This window comes from Miscanthus floridulus, chromosome 7, assembly GCF_019320115.1.
Source record: "Miscanthus floridulus cultivar M001 chromosome 7, ASM1932011v1, whole genome shotgun sequence".
Lineage (NCBI taxonomy): Eukaryota > Viridiplantae > Streptophyta > Magnoliopsida > Poales > Poaceae > Miscanthus > Miscanthus floridulus.
The window spans coordinates 134,060,094-134,069,049 of record NC_089586.1 but is presented as its reverse complement, the minus strand read 5'-3'; positions in this window follow the sequence as shown (position 1 = coordinate 134,069,049).

Genomic DNA, 8,956 nt, shown 5'->3' with positions numbered 1-8,956 from the left:
GCACTTGGATTCTCTCCCAATCTCACAAAGATGATGAATCAATGATGGAGATGAGTGGGAGGGCTTTGGCTAAGCTCACAAGGTTGCTATGTCAATGAAAATGTGCAAGAGATCTCCCTTGAGCCGGCCATGGGGCTATAAATAGAGCCCCCATCAAATAGAACTGTTATACCCCTTCACTGGGCAAAACACGCTCTGACCGGACCCTGGACTCAGCGTCCGGTCCACTGTCTTATGCCACGTGTCACTCTGAGTTAAAACTGAACCATCAGATCACAACGGCTATGTGCTGACCGGACGCTCCGGCTGAACTAACCGGACGCTGAACCCCCAGCGTCCGGTCGAGTACAGTAAGGGCCAAAATTCATTTCTCCTCGACCGGACGCGTCCGGTCCACCTCGACCGGACACAGCCCAGCGTCCGGTGATAAACCCTAGCCACTGTACCGCTGACTCAGCGCGACCGGACACAGGCAGTGAGCGTCCGATGCTTTTAGACCCAGCATCCGGCCAGTTGACCGACGCCAGCGTCTTCGCGATAAACTCCTTTTCACTTCTAACTTCTCCACCCTTGCTCCAATGTGCCAACCACCAAGTGTATCACCTTGTGCACATGTGTTAGCATGTTTTCACAAACATTTTCAAGGGTGTTAGTACTCCACTAGATCCTAAATGCATATGCAATCAATTAGAGCATCTAGTGGCACTTTGATAACCACATTTCGATACGAGTTTCACTCCTCTTAATAGTACGGCTATCTATCCTAAATGTGATCACACTCGCTAAGTGTCTTGATCACCAAAACAAAATGGCTCCTATATTTTATACCTTTGCCTTAAGCCTTTTGTTTTTCTCTTTCTTCTTTTCCAAGTTCACGCATTTGATCATCACCATGCCATCACCATTGTCATGATCTTTGTCATTGCTTCATCACTTGGAGTAGTGCTACCTATCTCATAATCACTTTGATAAACTAGGTTAGCACTTAGGGTTTCATCAATTAACCAAAATCAAACTAGAGCTTTCAATCTCCCCCTTTTTGGTATTTGATGACAACCCTTATACAAAGATATGAATTAAAGTTTAATCGAATCCATGTTGCTTGCCCAAGCATATTTACCATGTGTAAAAGAATATGGACAAGTTTCATGAACTCCAAATGGTAGTAATTGCTCCCCCTACATATGTGCTAGAAGTTTGGATTGTAGCTTGCACATATGCTTAGATAGGAAATATAGGAGTCAATTTCTACCAAATGATGCTAAGGTATAAGAGATGGACCTTTGAAGCGTGATACCAATCGAAGTGCACCAATATACCATCCTTAGCACCATTAGTAACTAGACATATACAAAAAGACTAGAATACCCCGTGAGATCAACATTACATGCAAGGGTCTAGTTTCCATAGAATGAACATAAGTCTAGTTACTTAGCCTATGCATGCTAGTTTTTCATTTCAACATTCAAACCTACAACTAGCATACACCACACAAGCATGGATATTTGAAATTAAAACTTATGACATGTAAGCAAACATATGTTATGCTCATTCAAATGCACCATATGAGTTTATGAGCTTGCTCCCCCTATTTGTATGCTTAAAATTTGAATTGATCCCCTTCTTTTGTCATATATCACTATCTTTTTGTACACTATTTCTCCCCCTTTGTCATCAATGACCACAAAGGCTTAAAGTATAGATAGGGTAGGATTAATAATGTCAACAATTTGCACAAAAGGTGGTCTCAAATTATAGATATGTTGGGGTGAGACCATGTGAGATGAGGATCATTTTCCCAATTTGGTTCAATCTAGATTACTTGCAAAAGATATTTAACTCGGTTTGATCCAAGGACAAGCTTCTTCACACCTCCAAATAAGGGTTATCTTGTACCATGTTGAGTTAAACACTTATAGCTCATTTTCTAAATCAAACACTAGGTTTACAAGCCCACAAACATGTCATATGCTACCACAGGATTATTTTAAACATACAAGCAATAGTGGTACCATACAAGCATCAAATTCATTTGATTTTCATGAATGAGCCTATTCAAAAGTGAAATATGTCTAGATGCACTAATCATGTCCTTAGCAATGGATGAATGACATGTCAATCAACTTTACCTTGCTTGGCTCGAAGGAGAGGCATGTCATATAGTGAGGGTGCATCAACACATATTGGAGAAGTCAAGTATATTCAATTCATTCCTTAGCTTGCAAAACCTCTTCTCATCAAGTGGCTTGGTGAATATGTCGGCAAGTTGATCTTCGGTGCCCACACTCTCTATGCAAATGTCATCTTTTTGTTGGTGATCTCTTATGAAATGATGGCGGACATCAATATGCTTTGTTCTTGAGTGTTGAACCGGGTTGTTGGTGAGTTTTACGGCACTTTCATTGTCACATAACAATGGCACTTGCTTGAACTTGATTCCAAAATCACTCAAAGTGGCCTTCATCCAAAGTAATTGAGCACAACAACTACTGGTCAAAATATACTCTGCTTCGGTGGTTGAAAGTGCTACATTATTTTGCTTCTTTGATGACCAAGACACAAGTGATCTTCCTAATAGTTGACATGTGCCCGATGTGCTCCTTCTCTCAACTTTGCATCCCGCATAATCGGAATCTGAATATCCAATCAACTCAAATCTTGCTCCTTTGGGATACCATAATCCAACATGTTGTGTATGCTTCAAGTACCTCAATATTCTCTTTGTTGCCTTTAAATGACTTTCTCTTGGTGAGGCTTGAAATCTAGCACACATGCATACACTAAACATCACATCCGGTCTTGATGCGGTCACATAGAGTAGGCTTCCAATCATAGACCGATACATCTTTTGATCCACCATGTTGCCACTAGCATCACTATCCAAGCTTCTACTTGTCCCCATTGGTGTACTAATAGCTTTACTCTCATCCATTTCAAACTTCTTGAGCATGTCCTTGATATACTTGTCTTGACTCACAAATGTACCATTCTTCATTTGCTTGATTTGAAGACCAAGGAAGTAACTAAGCTCTCCAATCATAGACATCTCAAACTCACTTGCCATCATCTTGCCAAACTCCTCACAAAATTCTTGATTTGTTGATCCAAAGATGATATCATCAACATAGATTTGCATTACAAATAAGTCATTCCTAAGCTTCTTGGTGAAAAGAGTGGTGTCAACCTTTCCCATCTTCAATCCCTTAGAGAGTAGGAAATTCCTCAATATCTCATACCATGCTCTTGGTGCTTGTTTCAATCCATACAAAGCCTTTCTCAACTTGTAAACATGGTTGGGTTTCTTTTCATCTTCAAAACCGGGAGGTTGCTCAACATACACAAGCTCATTGATGTACCCATTGAGAAATGCACTTTTCACATCTATTTGATACAACTTGATATTGTGGGCACAAGCATAAGCTAGCAAGATCCTGATTGCTTTCAATCTTGCAACAGGGGCATATGTTTCTCCAAAGTCAAGACCTTCAATTTGAGTGTAACCTTGAGCCACTAATCTTGCTTTGTTCCTTATTACTATCCTATTTTGATCTTGCTTGTTTCGAAAGACCCACTTAGTTCTAATCATATTATGATCCTTAGGCCTCTCAACTAAATCCCATACTTGGTTTCTTGTGAAGTTGTTTAGCTCTTCATGCATAGCATTGATCCAATCAATATCCTTCAAAGCTTCATTTATCTTCTTAGGTTCAATGGATGATACAAATGAGAAGTGCTCACAAAATGATGTCAATCTTGATCTAGTTTATACTCCCCTTGAAATATCACCAATGATAGTGTCCAATGGATGATCTCTTGCAACATTGGTTGGTTGAAGCACTTGCAGTTGATTGCTAGCATTTGATTGATCACTTGGTTGAGATGATGAACTAGCCATTTGTTGATCTTGCACATTGCCATTACTAGTGCTTGCTTGGATTTGATCATGAGAACCGTTAGCTTGCACATTTGAGTTAGAGAGCACTTGATTCTTGTCATCTTCAACATCAATCACCCCTCTAGGCCTTAACTCACCAATGTCCATGTTCTTCATTACATTAACCAATTGAGTGCCTTTTACATCATCTAGGTTCTCATCTTTCTCTTGGGAACCATTTGTTTCATCAAATTCCACATCATGAACCTCCTCAAGAGTACCACTAGCCAAATTCCAAACTCTATAAGCCTTGCTAGTAGTGGAGTAACCAAGCAAGAAACCTTCATCACATTTCTTTTCAAACTTGCTCAATCTAGTGCCTTTCTTCAATATATAGCATTTACAACCAAAGATCCGAAAGTATGCTATGTTGGGCTTTCTTCCATTCAATAGCTCATTAGGTGTCTTTTCCATCATAGGGTGACAATAGAGTCGATTGCTATAGTAGCAAGCCGTGTTGATTGCTTCGGCCCAAAAAGAATGACTTACATTGTACTCACTCAACATTAATCTTGCCATATCAATCAAGGTTCTATTCTTTTTTTCAACTAGCCCATTTGATTGAGGAGTGTACTTGGCCGAGAATTGATGTCTAATTCCAAATTCATCACATAACTCATCAATTCTAGTGTTCTTGAACTCACTTCCATTGTCACTTCTAACTTTCTTGATTGTTGTTTCAAACTCATTGTGAATACCCTTGACAAAAGATTTGAATGTTGTAAACACATCACTCTTATCACCAAGAAAGAATACCCATGTGTATCTAGTGAAATCATCCACAATCACAAATCCATATTTATTTCCTCCAATACTGGTATATGTGGTTGGTCCAAACAAGTCCATGTGCATTAACTCAAATGCCTTGGATGTACTCATCATGCTCTTCTTAGGATGTGTATTACCAACTTGCTTTCTGGCTTGATATGCACTACATAGCTTATCCTTCTCAAATGTGATATCTTTCAAGCCTCTAACTAAGTCATGCTTAATCAATTTGTTTAATTGTTTCATTCCAACATGACCAAGCCTTCTATGCCATAACCAACCCATACTAGACTTAGTGATCAAACATGTTGACAATTGAGCTTCTCTAGTATTGAAATCAACTAAGTATAGATTCTCATATCTAAATCCTTTGAATATCAAGTTAGAGTCATCTACACTTATAATCTCTACATCATCCACACCAAATATGCACTTGAAACCAAGATCACACAATTGAGCTACCGACAATAGGTTGAAGTTCAAGTTCTCTACTAGTAGCACATTGGAAATGCTCAAATCATTAGATATTGCAATCTTACCAAGCCCTTTGACCTTGCCTTTGCCATTGTCACCAAATGTTATACTATCAATCACATTGCTCTTGCTTTCATTGATTGAATTGAACATTCTTGGATCACCGGTCATGTGTTGTGTGCACCCACTATTAAGCACCAATGCCTTCCCCCGGCTTTATAATTTAGCTACAAAAGAAGAACAATTCCTTTTAGGTACCCAAACTTGCTTGGGTCCTTGTAGGTTAGTCACTAAGGTCTTTGGTACCCAAATGGCCTTCTTCTTTGGGCCCATAATTGGTGTACCAATGAACTTAGCCTTCACACCATTGGCACCCTTATAAAGCATGTAACAAGAATTAAATTTGATTGAGGATACATTAGGTAGCTTGTTCTTGTTAGTCTTGCAATTTTGCTCTATATGCCCAACTTGCTTGCATCTATTGTAAAACCGACCATTGCCCTTCACAAAGCTAGCTTTGGGAGTGACAAAGGCCGCCTTGCCTTTCTTGGGGGTATAGCCTAATTCCTCTTTGTTGAGAGAAAACCTTTGGCTACCCAAGCACTTTAGCAAGTGGGCTTCTCTACCATAGGCATTGCCTAAGGCACGAGTAAGCTCATTCACCTCCTTCTTGAGGTTCTCATTTTCCACCATAAGTGATGCATCATTTATAGATAGAGTGGAAGTGGTAGTGCTACAAGAGGTGTTAGTAGGAGCAACAATAATGAGTTCATGAAAAGATTCATCAATAAGATCACATGTTAGTCCCACATCACATGTTATGATCACTTGCTCCTTCTTGGCTTCCTCCACTTTGACTTGCTCAATGAGAGAGGAGTAAGCCTTTTCAAGCTTAGAGTGAGCTTTGCCAAGCTTCTCATGGGCTTCCATTAGCCTCTTATGAGTGGCATTGAGTTCATCAAGGGATTGCTCAAGAAATTTGACTTTCTTGTTTAATTCCTTCCACTCCTTTCTCTTCATCTCAAAACAAGTATGCACTTGCTCACACATGTCCATGAGCTTCTCCTTGGAGTACTCCTCATTATCATCATCACTCCTACAAGCATCACTTTCACATTCATCATCATCACTCACATCATATTTTACCTTGGTAGGTTTTGCCATGAGGCACGTCGATGGAGTGTCGAAGATGGAGGGCTTGTTGTTGATGGCGATGCTTGCTAGTGCTCTCTTGATAGATTTCTTATCATCATCACTAGAGCTATCACTATCCAAAGAGCCATCACTATCCCATGTGACCACATAGCCTCCACCCTTCTTCTTATTTTGGAAGGTCATTCTCTTCTCCTTCTTCTCCTTCTTTTCTTTCTTATCCTCCTTGTGCTTCTTCTTCTCATCCACATCATTGTCACTATTGTATGGACAATTTGCTACTACATGATCGGGGCTTTTGCAATTGTAGCATCTTCTCACATACTCTTTCTTCTTAGTGTGATCTCTTCTCTTTCTTGCACCATAGCCCTTCTTCTTCATGAATTTTCCCATCTTATGCACAAAGAGAGCCATAGCTTCATCATCAATATCACTAAGATCATCATCATCACTTGATTCTTTCTTGGATTTGCCCTTGTTTTTGTATGATGATGAACTAGCCTTGAATGCTATGCTTTTCTTCTTCTTGTCCTCTTCTTCCTTGTCCTCCTTGTCATCCCCCTCCCTTTCCACACGGTATGTCTCTTGTGTCATGATATCACCTAGTACTTGATTGGGGGTAATGTCCTTCAATCCTCCTCTTATGATGAGCAATCTTAACATCTCAAATCTTGGAGGTAAGCACATCAAGAATCGATGGGAGACATCATCATCCTTGATCTTCTCTCCCAATACCTTCAAGTCGTTGACAATGACTTGCAATCGATGGAACATCTCTAGAATGTTCTCATCATCCTTCATCTTGAAACTTGTCAACTTGTCCTTGAGGATGTACAACTTGGCACTCTTCACCGCCGGTGTGCCCTCATATGTTTCCTCCAATCTCTTCCACACCTCATTTGCTCTATCACAATCCTTGATTTGCTCAAATACTTTGGAATCAATGGCATTGTATATGGTGTTGAGAGCCATTGTATTGCATTGCTTGTTGATCTTATCTTGATTGGTTGGATCATCGGGATCAATGATAGCATAGTCATTTTCGGTCACTTCCCATACTTGATCATTGATTGAACCAAGATACATCCTCATCTTTCTCTTCTAATAACATAGCATGTGCCATCAAAGAACGGTGGTTTGCCCCCCACATGGTTAAACACAACTTGAGCCATAATTTGACACCGAGGTTGTTAAGCCTTTAATCAAACGGTGACCATGGCTCTGATACCACTTGAAAGGTCCTAATATGGCTAGAGGGGGGTGAATAGCCTATTTAGAAATCTACAAATTAACTAGAGCAATTTGATTAGTATGACAAATAGCATAATACAAACTTGCTCTAGCTCTACAAGGGTTGCAAGCCACCTATCTAACAATTCTAGTTGCAATGATTACTTAGGCACACAAACTTGCTATGTAATTACTCACTAAGACCTCTCAACCTTGCTACTCTAAAAAGCTCAACTAGATGAATGTAAATAACAAAGCAAGCTCTTAATTCTAATTACACTAAAGAGCTTGTATCAACTAGTTTGCAAGAATGTAAATAAGTAAGTAGGGTGATTATACCGACGTGTAGGAGATGAACCAATCATAAGATGAATATATAGCCAATCACCGGAAGAATGCCAAAGACAAGAGACAATCGATTTTCTCCCGAGGTTCACGTGCTTGCCAACACGCTACGTTCCCATTGTGTCGACCAACACTTGGTGGTTCGATGGCTAAGAGGTGTTTCACAAATCTCGTCCAGACGACAGGACACCGCAAGAACTGACCCACAAGTGAGGTAACTCAATGACACTAGCAATTTACTAGAGTTACCTTTTGGCGCTCCGTCGGGGAAGGTACAACTCCCCTCACAATCACCGGAGACGGCCATGAACAATCACCAACTCATGCCGATCCTCCACCGCTGCACCGAGCCGTCTAGGTGGTGGCAACCACCAAGAGTAACAAGCAAAATCCGCAGCGCAACACGAATACCAAGTGCCTCTAGATGCAATCACTCAAGCAATGCACTTGGATTCTCTCCCAATCTCACAAAGATGATGAATCAATGATGGAGATGAGTAGGAGGGATTTGGCTAAGCTCACAAGGTTGCTATGTCAATGAAAATGTGCAAGAGATCTCCCTTGAGCTAGCCATGGGGCTATAAATAGAGCCCCCATCAAATAGAGCTGTTATACTCCTTTACTGGGCAAAACGCGCTCTGACCGGATGCTCCGGTCAAACTGACTGGACCCTGGACTCAGCGTCCGGTCCAATGTCTTATGCCACGTGTCACTCTGAGTTAAAACTGAACCGTCAGATCACAACGGCTACGTGCTGATCGGACGCTCCGGCTGAACTAACCGGACGCTGAACCCCCAGCGTCCGGTCGAGTACAGTAAGGGTCAAAATTCGTTTCTCCTCGACCGGACGTGTCCGGTCCACCTCGACCAGACACAGCCCAGCATCCGGTGATAAACCCTAGCCACTATACCGCTGAGTCAGCGCGACCGGACGCAGGCAGTCAGCGTCCGGTGCTTTCAGACCTAGCGTCCGGTCAGTTGACCGACTCCAGCGTCTTCGCGACAAACTCCTTTTCACTTCTAACTTCTCCACCCTTGCTCCAATGTGCCAAC